Source organism: Hylaeus volcanicus, chromosome 5 (genome assembly GCF_026283585.1).
Source record: "Hylaeus volcanicus isolate JK05 chromosome 5, UHH_iyHylVolc1.0_haploid, whole genome shotgun sequence".
In the NCBI taxonomy this organism is placed as follows: Eukaryota; Metazoa; Arthropoda; class Insecta; order Hymenoptera; family Colletidae; genus Hylaeus; species Hylaeus volcanicus.
In genome coordinates this window covers 2,757,546-2,770,819 of record NC_071980.1, presented here as the reverse complement: position 1 = coordinate 2,770,819, position 13,274 = coordinate 2,757,546, and the positions used below count along the sequence as shown (strand labels likewise).

Genomic DNA, 13,274 nt, shown 5'->3' with positions numbered 1-13,274 from the left:
CATTATCGTTTTTCTCGTGTACAGATTTCGTTTCGCCGCGATTACCTCAACTGCAATCACGATTACGGCTTAGTAAGAGGTTCGTCGGTTACCTCCTCGTCCAGGTTAAGATAACGAACCGTGTTTTACGCTCGCGCTGCGTTATTTTGCGTGCGAAACGGTCGCTCGTTAAATGAATTAACCACGAAAGTGTCTTGTAGCGTCTCTAATTACAGCATGTCCCGTTACTGAAAATCGTTAACCGCCGCTCATTAACCGATCGTAAATTTGTCGGGCGTCCACCGACAATGACACTTTCTTTAACGCGCACGTTACAGATTAAACGTGTCACCGAAAGTCCGCGCAGTCGCCCCAGAACTTGCTTGTCCTTACGTGCTAATAGTCCATTTGTCTTCGTGAAATTTTATGTAATCGCTTACAGAAAGTTTTTCGAAGGGGTTATTAACCCTGGCCAGCTATTTCTCGATCGAAAGAGAGATCACGCGTAATGCCGGCATAACGAGGTGCATAATTGGCCGCACGCGAGTAAATTGCGCGCGAGCGCGTACACGAGGAGAGCTCGAGCTCATGGCGAACGTGTCCGAGCAAAAATCGTCGAGGATTATCCGCAGTGGAACTCATTCCGCGTCGGCAGAATGTTGAATAGTCTGATCGGCACCCATCAAAGGAACCGTGGGGTTCGTGTCCCGCGTATCAGACATGGCCAATTACTTGGATTGAAGTTCGGTAGAAGTACGGGACGAGGCAACCCCCGAAAACTTCGATATCGATTGTCATGTAAATTTTTGCGCCAAGTTGTTTTCGCCGCGGTCGATTCCACGAGTACGCCAAATAGAGTCGCCCCAGAACGTTTTCTAGTTTTAGCCAGGGATGGCCGAAATACTTGTCTAGATACAAATTTTGCGTAACGGGTAAAAGAGAAACAACCTTTCTAGCCTTTATTCGGCTTGGGTTTCGACACAACTGTTGCTGAACCGTTCCCTCAGACTTGACCGCTATGTTGTTTTCTTTTCTTCATTTTCAGTATAAATAAATAAAATTTGTTCGATAATAAAGGGGTTTCTCTTAGTATTTAAACGATCGCACCGTGTTTATTCGTATACTGCGAGGATTAAATTTCGTCCATTCCTGGCTGTGATTGTGCATGTTGTTCCACGTTTGTGCACGCTAGTTCTTAAATCTATAACTTACATTTACATTAAACTCGCACTGTTTCTTCGCCATGCTCCCTCATTTACGGATAAATGGTACGTATTCTCACTGTATATACACAGCACTCTTGCACGCATCTCATAATTAATTCTTTAATTCAATTCATGGTTCACGTGTCTGACTCGCACGGAAAATAGAGGGTACGAATATTTACGGGATTCACTGTAGATGAAAAATGTGTCTTCCAAAGAAACTATTTTCACACATACACCTGGATAGGCCAAATTTCATTTCTATTTCTTCGTTATTGTTCCCTCGTGCTCCTAGTTTATTTTGTCGTAAAGTGGATCAGAGAGATTAATCGCGGCGTATTTACCTCGAAATTTCTGTCTTCTCTCTCCTGTTTTTTTTTTTTTTTCTTTACGTAAACTTGGCACGTTTCATGGTGCCGGTAGAGAAACGTTTGGGAGCCTCTGCACACCGAGGCAGCCTCCTGGACGGTGAGGCAGGCGTTCGAAAAAAAAATGTGGCACCTGCCTTCTCCTTACGAGCCCCGAGCTGAGCCCAGGCTGCTCGCTCGTGCCACAACTGCAATCTGTTATTTCACCATCCCCCGGACTCGCTCCTTCCTATGTTTCTCTTCCCGTTTGCTCATACCACTTGGGCACTTCTTGCCACGAGGAACCTTATCGACGATACGTACGTGCAATCGTATAAACCGTGGATTTGTTGCTGCTCGTAACGATACTCGAACGGAGATAAGAGCAATTAAAGGCAACGTGCACCGAGCGGACAGTTTAACGAGGCGTACCAGTGTGCACTTTTTACGCCAGACACCACCTAGCACTAATAGTTGCAAAACGTTTCATATGGAAACGAAATTAAAACTTCGCCGCGCGATCTTATCGTTAAAATGAAATCTTGACAGCTCTTAAATTATACGCGGGTAGCGGCCGTTGCTGTAAATCATTATTGCCTGAACGAAATAATAAAAACAAAAATGTCTAAGGTCTTTGAGATACGTAGATTCTTTCTGTCTTCCTTCAGTTCTTCGCATTTCTCGATCAAGCGTTGCACGGTAGGTGATTTCTTGATCGATGAAAAATTAATATTTACCTTTCTCTGTATATATTTTATTTAGAACGAGTATTAAACCTAGTTACTATTATACTATCACTCATTCAACATCATCAGTCAAGTTGTAATGCGATAGCTGTTACCCCATTAAGATTGAGATAATAAGGTCAGTGCACCTAATTTCGACACCGATTCGGTCATCGACTCTTTCCATTCATTCCATTACCACGATTAGTAAAAATTTAGCACGAAGCATCGTATTTTTGGTGGATTCTGTACTTCGAATTTATGTTTGCAAAACAAAGTGAAACACGTACGGTAAAAGAAGGCGAATGGTAGGGTCACCTAGATCTTGTAAGATCCCGCAGATATTAACTGGCCCGGTTATTAATATTTACGACTTCATCGAAATTCATTTGGTAAAACCTGCTTAGACTCGTGTGTCCATTAAATCGAAGCGACAAATGCTACCGTTGTTAGAGTGACACCTCTTTCACGATTGCTGGTGAAAAGATTGAACGGGGAGATCGTTATTCGACAATAGACGGACTGACAATTCGACGAGACGAGTATCACTTCCGAGTTGTCTCCTGCACCTTTGGCGAGAACTCGCGTATCAGCTTCCAGCAGCGAGCGTTGCTTAGGCTCCTCGTTTTTGATGTTTAAGGCCGATGCATGGCTAAACATTCATTTCCATATAAGCCGATATGTTTCAAATGTAAAGCGCTCTCGTACAGTGGCTACAGTGACATGAAGAAGAAAGGGCGAGATGAGGCGGAGAAAGAGAAAGGACGAGGACGACCGAGAAACGAACTGGTACCGAGGATGAAACTAGTTTAAGGTCTGGGGGTCTCACCCCTCGTGAATCTTCACAATGATTCCATGGGATCCGCCGCGTTTCTGATTCTATCTTCTTTAACTGGCTCTATCGGCCCTTTTTGTGTTAATTCCGCCACTGTGCGGTGTTACTATGGCGCCGTGAGTGTGAGAACCGAGCGGAAAATTTTTATCGTACGACCCTAATTATATCTCTCGATGCTCTTTCAACCCATCGACCGTTAAATTGTCTTTTAAACATTTTCTACTCGAAAATATTATTTCTTACAATTTTGTAATTTAAATTGAAACGTGCGAGATCGCGGGCACCTTTCGTTGCGTGGTGGATTCCTTGAAAATTCGAAAAGTGCGCACATGCCTTAATACGATAACCGCAAGGGGTGATCTGGTCTCGATGAAAGGTAGTTCACTTTGCGGTGCATCCGTACAATGCAGGCACGTGCATTATACGTTATTCGCTTCTAGCGTGCAAAGCCGTGTTGCGGTAAAGCCGGCTCGCGAGGGATGTTACTGCAATCGTGATCGTTGCACCGATACGTCTGAATACGATCAATTTTGTAATAAATAAGGTAGTGTTTTCCTTCTTCTCTCCTTACAAGCGAGGAATAATAATTTTCATTTTAACTTGGACTCGGACTAAAATTAGTATATTAAACTTGAGAATTTAGAGTAGAAGAATAAAAATCGGATTTTTCACGAAACGAGTAAATGTTGAGCATCGTCGAATGGTACGAGAATGCGAAAAGTCGTCGCGAGCAAACTTTTGAAACCAGTAATTTACGTTTCGTCCCCCGGTTCAGGATCATAACCACAAAGTGGGTGAAGCAGTAACAGTACCGACGCCGGTGCCATTCCTTGCAGTTGCACCACACGCGCTTACTGTTTTCCACTTGCATTTACAAGGTTGCACTTTTCTCATTTGCATAACAAGGCCTGTGCACCTAGCGGTGCATATCAGGTCAGTCAGGTTGCACGATAGGAAGGGTGCACGGGGGGTAAGTCAGCTCCCCTGCAGCCGGTGGTTACCCGGGCGGCTTAATGCACTTTGTGTGCATTTCCTGCACTCGAGAGCTGTCGTTCGTCTGTATCACTTATCCCCTCTGATTCATGAACTCGCGCTAACAAATGCGACGACGGAAAGAAAAGCTGGGTACGTACAAGAAGCGGCGTAAGGTCGACTTTCTTTCGATTGCAGTGCACGCTGCCCTTCTCTGCTCGTCCTCATCCCTTGCTCATTTCTCAGAGGAAATCTCGTTAGAAAATTAGATTAGGTCGAATATTTTACACGTCATTTGTAATGACAAAATAGAAGAATTATAATTAAATTGTAATCATTGACGTGGTCGCTAATAATCTCGTAGGGAAAAAGGGAAACGATAGACAGTCAACAGTTGTTTTTTTATCCGCGACGAAACCATCCCCATGATCGAATGAAAAGTGACCGGATTAAAAGTGCACTCGTGAGCGGTCGTTTGTCCGTATCACTTGTCCCCTCGGATGCATAAACCCGGCCGGAACAAATGTGGCGAGCGCGTTGCACGGGACGCGGAAGAGAGAAAATAAAAACTCGGCTACAAGAGATCGCCCCGGAGATGCACATCTTCCTTTCGGTTGCAATGCACTCTCCCTCCCTCTTGCGTTCCGGTGTCGGTTGTCCTCGTCTTTTTCTTTCCCTCTCTCGTTTCTTGGAGTGAATCGTTGCACTCGGCGCGTGCCAACCTCGTGCCCTTCTCCCGGTGGTTGTGCCCCCTCCCTCGCCTTGCATTTAATTCTGCCTCTGCTCGTCCTCCACCCCTTTCGACTCCCCACTTTTCCCCAGACCACCCCACCCAACCCCGTAGCCCCCCTCCCCCTCCCCCTCCCCCTCCCTCCTCCTCCTCCCCGGTTACTCGTGGTGCATCCTGCATGCACTTGTTGCGTCAATGCACAGCCGGCTGCCACGGCACGCAGGCGCGACTCGAATTTCTGAATGTTGTTGATACTTTTTTTCCCTTTTCTTCTCTCCTTCCTTTTTTTCCTCCTCCTCCTCCTCCTCCTCCTCCTCCTCCTCCTCCCCCTCCTTTTTAACGGGAGGAAGGGACGATGCGTGCGCGACGCATTTCAAACGCGATAGGGTTATTACAGGGGACGTTTCGCTGCATCAAAGAGACGGATCGACGCGGGCAAGATTACCGAAATAATACGCTTATTAAATTACAGAGTATCGTACACTCACACCGTGCCGGGCTTATTTCGCATAAATGATTTTCCTCGTTAGACGTGGCAGGAAGTCGTTGTCTGAGTACTTGGCATACTTGTACCAATGTTCGTGGAAATAGAGTAAACTTTATAGAGCTAGATGATAGAGAAGCTCCCCAAAAAGCAACCCTCCGCGACAACTATTTCCTATTAGATCGAGATCCGTATAAAACTGCAGGAGATTGACAGCACTACCCTTGCACTTGTTGCATCTACTGCAACTGGCGCACCACCACGCAAGCGCGCGCTCCCAGCGACACGTTTAGTCTCGTAACCGTGAATCAGGTTTTTCTTAATTCAAGCAGTTTTCGTTCTAGGAACGAAAGACGTCGAAAACAGGAAAGTTCTCGAACAAAACGTTTCATCCTAGTTAGTTCCATTAGGTGGCAGTCGTGGAGGAACAGAAACCTTTGGACTCGGTCGAGGAATGCGAAGCACGTGGCCTCTGTAGGGTCTCGGTGAACACACTGCGGAAGAGTCGCTTTCGATGCTTGCGTTTCGTTCCCGTTTGGTCCACTTCCCGAGGCGCGATTTGAATTCCTAAACGTTCTTTTTACGCGTGACTTTGCGCGACGATTATCGGGTAATCTCTTACGCAACGGTTCTAGGTGAATCGACGCGCATATAAAGGCCTCGGGTAAACACGAAACTGGATCGTGCTTTCCGCTCCCTTTTCTTTATTTGGCTTCAGCGATCCGCTCTTCTGCGTGCAAGCAGCGGCCTTCTTACGTCGGGATGAGCGAAAACAAAACGATACAACGGGACCCCGCCCGGTAGGATCGCTCCTTCCGATGTTTGCTCAAAGCATCTTCTTCCTGCCGGCCTCGAGGGACGATATCCTAATGAGGAGGAGAGCTCGATACGTGCAGCTGCGTTCACACACGAAACCGACGTACGTCCCGCGGGGTCGCCTCTCGAAAAATTCTATCGACGAATAGACACCTGGTTGACCTACGAGATAGACTACGTTTACACGGGCCTCTAACTTCTAGGTACTCCACGGATCCATAAAAATCGCCCCTGACAAGGGAACGACGCAACCTGTCCCCCCTTACGATTTTAACGTTCGCAGGGTGCTGGGGTACAGGTCCCTTACTGCCACGTGTAAAATGTTAGACTCAGATACCGGATAATTTTCGAAATACCAAGTAAACGACTCGGTAAATTATTGAATTCAGTAAGACTGAAATCACCCAAAGGTCGGATCCGACTCACCGTAGAAGTGGAGGATTAATAACGTAGGTTTACGTTAAAGTGAATCTGGCTTCTGAATTGCTCCTATGCTTGAAACGTACGCGATACTTTTATGAATAACCGAAAGTGAAACCGTTCGACGTGGAGGACCCTTTAAACGTAAGCCAATGAGTTCCAATCGAAATTACCGATCGGATGCTCCAGGCTGCCAGCCGCGCAAAGTAATTTACGCCCTTAAGTAACCCGCCAGAAACGAAAACGCGATTACCATCCGAGAGCCCCGGCGGAGCAGCAGCGAAATGAAATTTAAAGATTCGCCGATGTCTAATCGGTCGACGATCCGATCGCTCGCGTCTATCAAGATTTTCAATTTACCTCTGAATATCGCGCACTTTGGATATATCGTGTCCTCTCGCATGCGCGCCGTATGGTTCGGATATAAAAAAGTAAGGCGCTAAATACAAATTGTACCTTACGAGATTCTTAATCCTAAAAATGTAATTAGGACGCGTCTGCTTAATTTCTCCACCCCTCGGTATCCCTACGGGACCGTCTGCAAAAAGTTCAACGTCGCGATCGAGGCAGCTTGTCTACAAAGTAAATTACGTTTTTCAGGATATTAAATGCTTCACGCTTAAATCCCGAACGTTGGTGCAGGTCATTCCCCTCGTTAATAGCCATTAATCATCCTCGATGTTTAAGGGGCACGTAAGAACATTGAGTCACGACGCGTCGAATTCCGTCGTGACGATAGCTTTTTTTCCCAGCAAAAACCAGAGACGGTTGGGGTTACCATTTGTTTTTTTCTTTTTTCCTTTTTTCTACTCTTTATCCATCGTTGTTTTCATCGGTCGATTTCTTATCACGCGGAGATCCGAAAGATGAGCAGAGATCGTCTCGGTGTAAAAGAAAATTACACGGGTGCGCTCGTGTAGAGACTCGGCGCAATCCGCAGGTGTAAAGGGCCTGGTTTAATTATCTCGAAATTGAGGCACGCTGACGTGCAATAATTGTTATATACCCCCCACCCTCCTGTCCCCTTCTTCCTTCCGTCACTGTTTTCACTCTCGTCGTACCACCACTACCACGGCGCAACCCTGCATTGGTGCACTTTCTCGCCGTTGCAACGTCGATGGTTCCGCTTTAAAGCCGACATAACAGCGTGGCCTGATCGTAAAATCTTGGACGATGCCACGGGAGACGCGATTTTTGTTGTTAAACGCAGCTGCTGGTGCAGCCCAGGCGGCGGAATTACGTTCGATGCCTTAATTTCAAATTGCTCCAGTGGAACGATTCGCTTTTTGCCCCCGTTGCGAGTCGCCACTGTATCGGTGAAACGCGCTGGGGGATGAAAATTGATTCTCGCGATTGACTTCGGCTCTTGATCGCTCAATTCCCCTTAAATCGACTATAGTATCGTATTGGTGTCTTGGACAAGCTGATATTTATTTTACACCCGCAGACTCTTTGTTTTGGTCAATTTCAGGCGTTGCGAATGCATCGATGGAACGAACATGGAAAACGATTCTGGTACATTAACGTGGCGAGTGTTAACCCTTTGCGCTCGGATGTCCCCTCTGAGGGGACGTTGAAAGTCCAGAGAACCTTGGTAGATACAGATAACATATAATAATAACGATGGCAGTATTTCGTCAACTTCTTTATTACAAACCCTCGTAAATTACCATCTCGGATAATTGCTACAACGAAATGTTTGAACGTTGAAATTGATCCATGACGAACGTTTTCAGGGCATATTAAAGCGTCGTGATAAAAAATAAGCACGGATAATTATACATTTCGTGGAGCTCTACGTCGCAGAGTTCGATACTCTCGCGATCGCGTACGAAAAAATTGCATCATTTAATGTCGGATAATACGCGCTCGTTTTCGGCGATCTCGATCGTAAGAGTGAAAGGTCAATTTTGGAAAAAAAAATCCCGTCGAGAAATTTCACCCCTGACAAATTGAAACCTCGCACGGTAGCCCGGTACGAAGGTAGCATAAAGGTGATTTTAACGGCGACGCCTCTTAATTGGCGTGACCGAAGCAAAAGGACGCCGTGAAAAAGAAACCCTCCGAATATGCACGGATCACGGAAGACGCTGCACCTGGCCAACCGACCAACCAGATCCGTATCTTGGCGACGCGGTTATTATTAATTCTTTTTTCGTCCGCCACCAGATACATCGCAATTAATATGCACGTCGCGAGCTCCTCCAATTATACGCGGTGCCAAACTTTTTTACATTGCGAATCGTCAACCTCGACTTTCGATTTTCTTTGTCGTGTCCTCCAAGAATCCTTGCGAAGCATCGGGGTACCCATTTTCAGTTTTCTGCTCGTTTACGATCAGGAAACTGAATGAAATATCACAGATAAATTAATATGGTATATTATTACGATATTAGTCCTCTAATTATTACTTTAAATTAGTTCTATCCTTATCTTAGTACATTTTTCTAATATATCCGTGCATTCCTGTGTCCTTACGTATCATCCCACAGCTTTCCTTTTCCCTGTTCTAGGGGTAGCGGCGACGCCCTACCAGAATCTTCAGTTGGCCAAGCTGGTGGTGGTTGGAGGTGAGTCATTTTTCCCAGCCATCCTATTTTTCTAACACGTCTATTAAATACGTACTCCATGATCCAATTCCAAACCGTAGACCTATCTCGAATAAACTATTTTCAAAACGTACCGCGCGAATTAGACGAACACTTTTCGCGTGAAAATACTGAAAGCACGTTTTTGGAATATTTTTATTTTGAATAAAAGGATCTCGCGTGTGCTGTTCGACGATGTTAAAACAGCACTCCGAATCGCTACGATTGGAAGCCGTGTGGCTAGACAAATAGAATTATCGGATTACGCGTGTAATCGCTCGTGCGTGAATAACAAGTTCAACGATATAGTTTGAACAAATTCTCGACTGTTTAGACGCAGCCACGAGTGAATGAAATTTTGCAAAATTTGTGAATTTCTTTGTACATTCTCCGATGGATAAAGAATTATCAATCTATAATAGTTAAGCTTTACCGAATGATCTCAAATATTTATTCGAATCTCAAAAATATTTTCAGGTCCGTTTCAAGGTTAATAACGTTAACACGTTTGCGATAGTTAGTACGCTATTACTGTTGGTCATCCTATTCGGGTTCCTCGTTGCGCGAAACGACATCTCCTTTCATTCCTTTGATGCGATATGTTCTCACACGATTAAGGGAAATCATATCGGTCGACTCCCTTTAAAATAACACCCATTCGATTCGATTTTCTTCGCCATATACCGGTATTGGCCAGAGAAGCCGGGAAAGCTTTTCCAGCTTGTCCTGAGACATCCGGGCTCCTGGTGCGAAAATTCTTCAAGGGTGCGTGGCCACTATTGATTCCAGGGCTCTGCCACCCTTACGCACCCTCGCATTTCTCTTTCCCTCTCTCTTTACCCCCGTTACCCTCTCTGTCCCCACCCAAAATTCTCCCTTTTCCCGTGTGCACCCTTCGTCTTCCTTGCTCCCCTTGGAGGACCCTTTCCTCCTGGCCCGAATTACGTCGCTCCTCCTTGCTTTCCTTCCATCGGCTGGTCCACCCTGGAGGGGTAAAAGCCTCTCTCGTTCGTTCCCTTCGTCTCGGAACGTTCGTTTCTACGGACGTCCCAGTTATTAAACTACCCACTCCATGGGTTCCACGGAATCACGTGGATGGCATTGCCATTGGAAATTACATTGATAAGACCGACCGAGTAATTATTTTTAGATACAGACATTTCGCGATGACGGCCTTCGAGTTATCGCCCGACCCTTTACAGCCACCGAATTTTTAGCAGAGACGTACTTTATAGTTGTCCGTTAGAATATTAGAGCCACCGAGGAAAAAAAAAAATCTTGGTCGCGTTTCATCGCCTTTCGAAAAGTAAATTTGTTCTACCCTAAAGTTACAGAAGACAGACTTGGTTTTTATTTTGCCCGTACGTGATCTTCAACAGAGCACACGTTTCGGACATCCTTTTCCTAAGGGCGACCAACGGTCAACCTTGAAGAGTCCTATGGAATAGGGATAGTTGCTTCGAAGGTTAACGCCAGATCCATTAATTTTTATGCGCCCGGAAACCATTCGACGATCCTCGCGTCACGTTTCGACCACGCTTCATTGATACCGATATTTACGAGCCGTCCAACTATTAATTATCCTTAACCACTGTCTTAACCTACCGCAACCATAATTACCGCGTGGAACAAAGAGCCGCTACGGCGTTTCGCGGTAAAGTCCGCACTTCTCGTCTCGGCGTGACTGTCCATGCGAATTCGACGTTATTCGTTCGGAAGAATGGTATTTATCGGATTCTAGACTCCGTTAACCGAAACCTACGGAAAGGTGAATTCTTGGAACGCGTTCCGAAGATATTCATCGCTTTTGAGTCTCGTTTTCTCCCAGCCTCGTTGGCGAAACTGTCTACTAACTATGTTCGCGTTAACACCGAATCTGCGTGTGCTAAACCGGCAGCGCAAGGGTTGACGATTTTATATAGGTGGGTAAAACAAAAATAAGTCACGGACCATAGAGGATGGTTCTAGGAAGCCGATTTACGCTTGATGAAGAGGATAATCGATTGATCATTTACCGAATTAGTTGATGGGGGCTTAAGCTGCTAGAAAAAAAAATGTGCACGAGCTTGGTTTTAAACGACCATGGCTTCCACGAGTTCACACGATCGGGAAGCTTAAAAACATCTAATAGACCGTGAATTATAAAATGTGCAACGCATATTTTAATTTACTTATTTTAATTTACTTATAGTTTCAAAATTGTTTGTATTCCCTCACATTTTTCTTTTCTGTAATAAATGAAATGACTCCGTTTCTTTATGGAATCAACCTGCTAACTAGTGTTTGTTTAGTCGAAGGACGAGACGCCTCGCGGTCGGTCGTGTAATAAAAATTCATAGCTCATCCACGTGACCGAATGGTGCATTAAAAATTCAAGTTCAAGCTGGTATTATAACTGGGTGTCCACTTGTTTATAGTGGATCAACGTCTTCGGTTGTGCGCGTCCACTCCCCTCGCTCGGTGCGTTCGTCCTTTTTTTTTTATCCTGCATATCCCCTTTGCGTAATTCGGTGATTTGTAATCATCATTTGTTTTCTTCCGGGAGATCATGGCACATGTCGTACAGGTGTGCCATTCAGGTAAAATCCCGGGAGAACCCGTCTTAAAAATTACGATCGTGCGGTTGACCGTTCGCATTAAAGTTCGCATAAACGGAAGCGTGGACGCGAGCTTCGAGTATTTGCTCCTGTAAAGCGGCTAATTTGCATAGAATTATCAACAATTTTGCCCACGGTATCTACCCTTTTCGATCGAAACATTTTTGTCACCAAATAATCGTCCGCTATCAAATGCAATTTTCTTCTTTGCGGGTAACTTTTCGGATTATAATTCGTGGAAAAATAATGCGAACGCATATGAATTAGGAAGTTTATTTGGAAGGGGGCTCGTCAAGATTAGTTTCCGGTCCGAAAAGGCGCGGAGGAAATACAACATAGAATTCCGTGAGGCGTTTCGGAGCGCGTCACAAATTCGAGCGCTATCCGGTCACGATTCTGTGAATGATAAATCTAGTTCAAGGATAACACCCTCGTCATTGCCAAAGATAATGACGATGAAACGTGAGCGCAGAAAAGCCACGAATACCCGTGGTCGACCTGCACCCATATACCTGCAGGCATGCACAAAAGAAAGGCGAATCCTTCCTTTCTACCTGGCCGAACAAAGAGACCTCCGTAACGGAATCAACCCTTTGGCTCTACGGAGAACCAGGAATCCGTATTTCGTCGTTCGGGGATTTGGGTCTTTTTATGGTCATGGGCGTTTGGTAAAGATCCGCGAGCAGTTTCGAACACCCTAGTACCGATGCTCGTACTCGTCGATTCGAACGTCGATGAAACGTGAATCAAGTACGCGTGGAATAACGTACGGCGGTGTCTTTTAGAAAGTCACGGTAGTTGGGCACTTGTAATCTCCCCCTTTTGGGTTACAAGTTGATCAGAGAAGTGCCCTTGATGTCGACGAGCCCAAGGGTGAAGCGTTACATTTCTTAGCTGGTTGACGAGCCCGATCTGTGGGACTGGTACAGCAAAATATGTAAGAAATCGAGAAACCGTCGTCTTAATTTCTACGTTTGGAAATTATCTTTCAGTGAAATTTTGGTAAGATAGAGGAGATCGTGGAACTTGCGCGGAGAGAAGCGTCAGATCGATAAGGGAACGTCAGGTTTAAACGGCAGAAGGGATATTAAACGAAACGGAGTCTGTCGAAAAACCGTGAAATTTGGTCATCGCGACTCGATTTCCCTGGTCGTAGCTCCGCGTGGAAATTCGCTGGAAAAACAACCCTTAGTGTTTACCGGCTCCCATCAGATGGCGCCTCTGCTCGCGACCAATGACTCGTGGCTTTCAGGCTTTGCATTATCCAAGATGGTGCCCCGGCGAAATTTATAGCATAATAAAGTACGCGAACGGTCGAATAGCGGGAATCCACGAGGAGTGTGTTTATACACGGTGAGGGGTAAGGGTATCTTAGCCTAACGATCGAACGGCTATCGGGAGCAAGATGGCATTCACGGTGAAGAAAATGTCGTTTCGGTTTTGATATACCCACGCAGGATAGTCGAGAGAGCCTTTTCCTATTCACCCTTCTCCCGTAGTCTCACACGCTATGTCTTTTGGTGGGGAGGGAACGGTAAGGCTTCCCCTAACCGGGAGAGGGACGAACACTCCCGAT

At 45.7% G+C, this 13,274-nt stretch overlaps 1 protein-coding gene across 1 annotated transcript in view; it reads left to right on the top strand.

Annotated features, from left to right (window-relative positions):
- Positions 1 to 13,274, top strand: part of LOC128877068 (insulin-like growth factor 2 mRNA-binding protein 2) — an 86,691-nt gene that overhangs the window by 17,957 nt on the left and 55,460 nt on the right. The gene's annotated exons all lie outside the window — the stretch shown is intronic.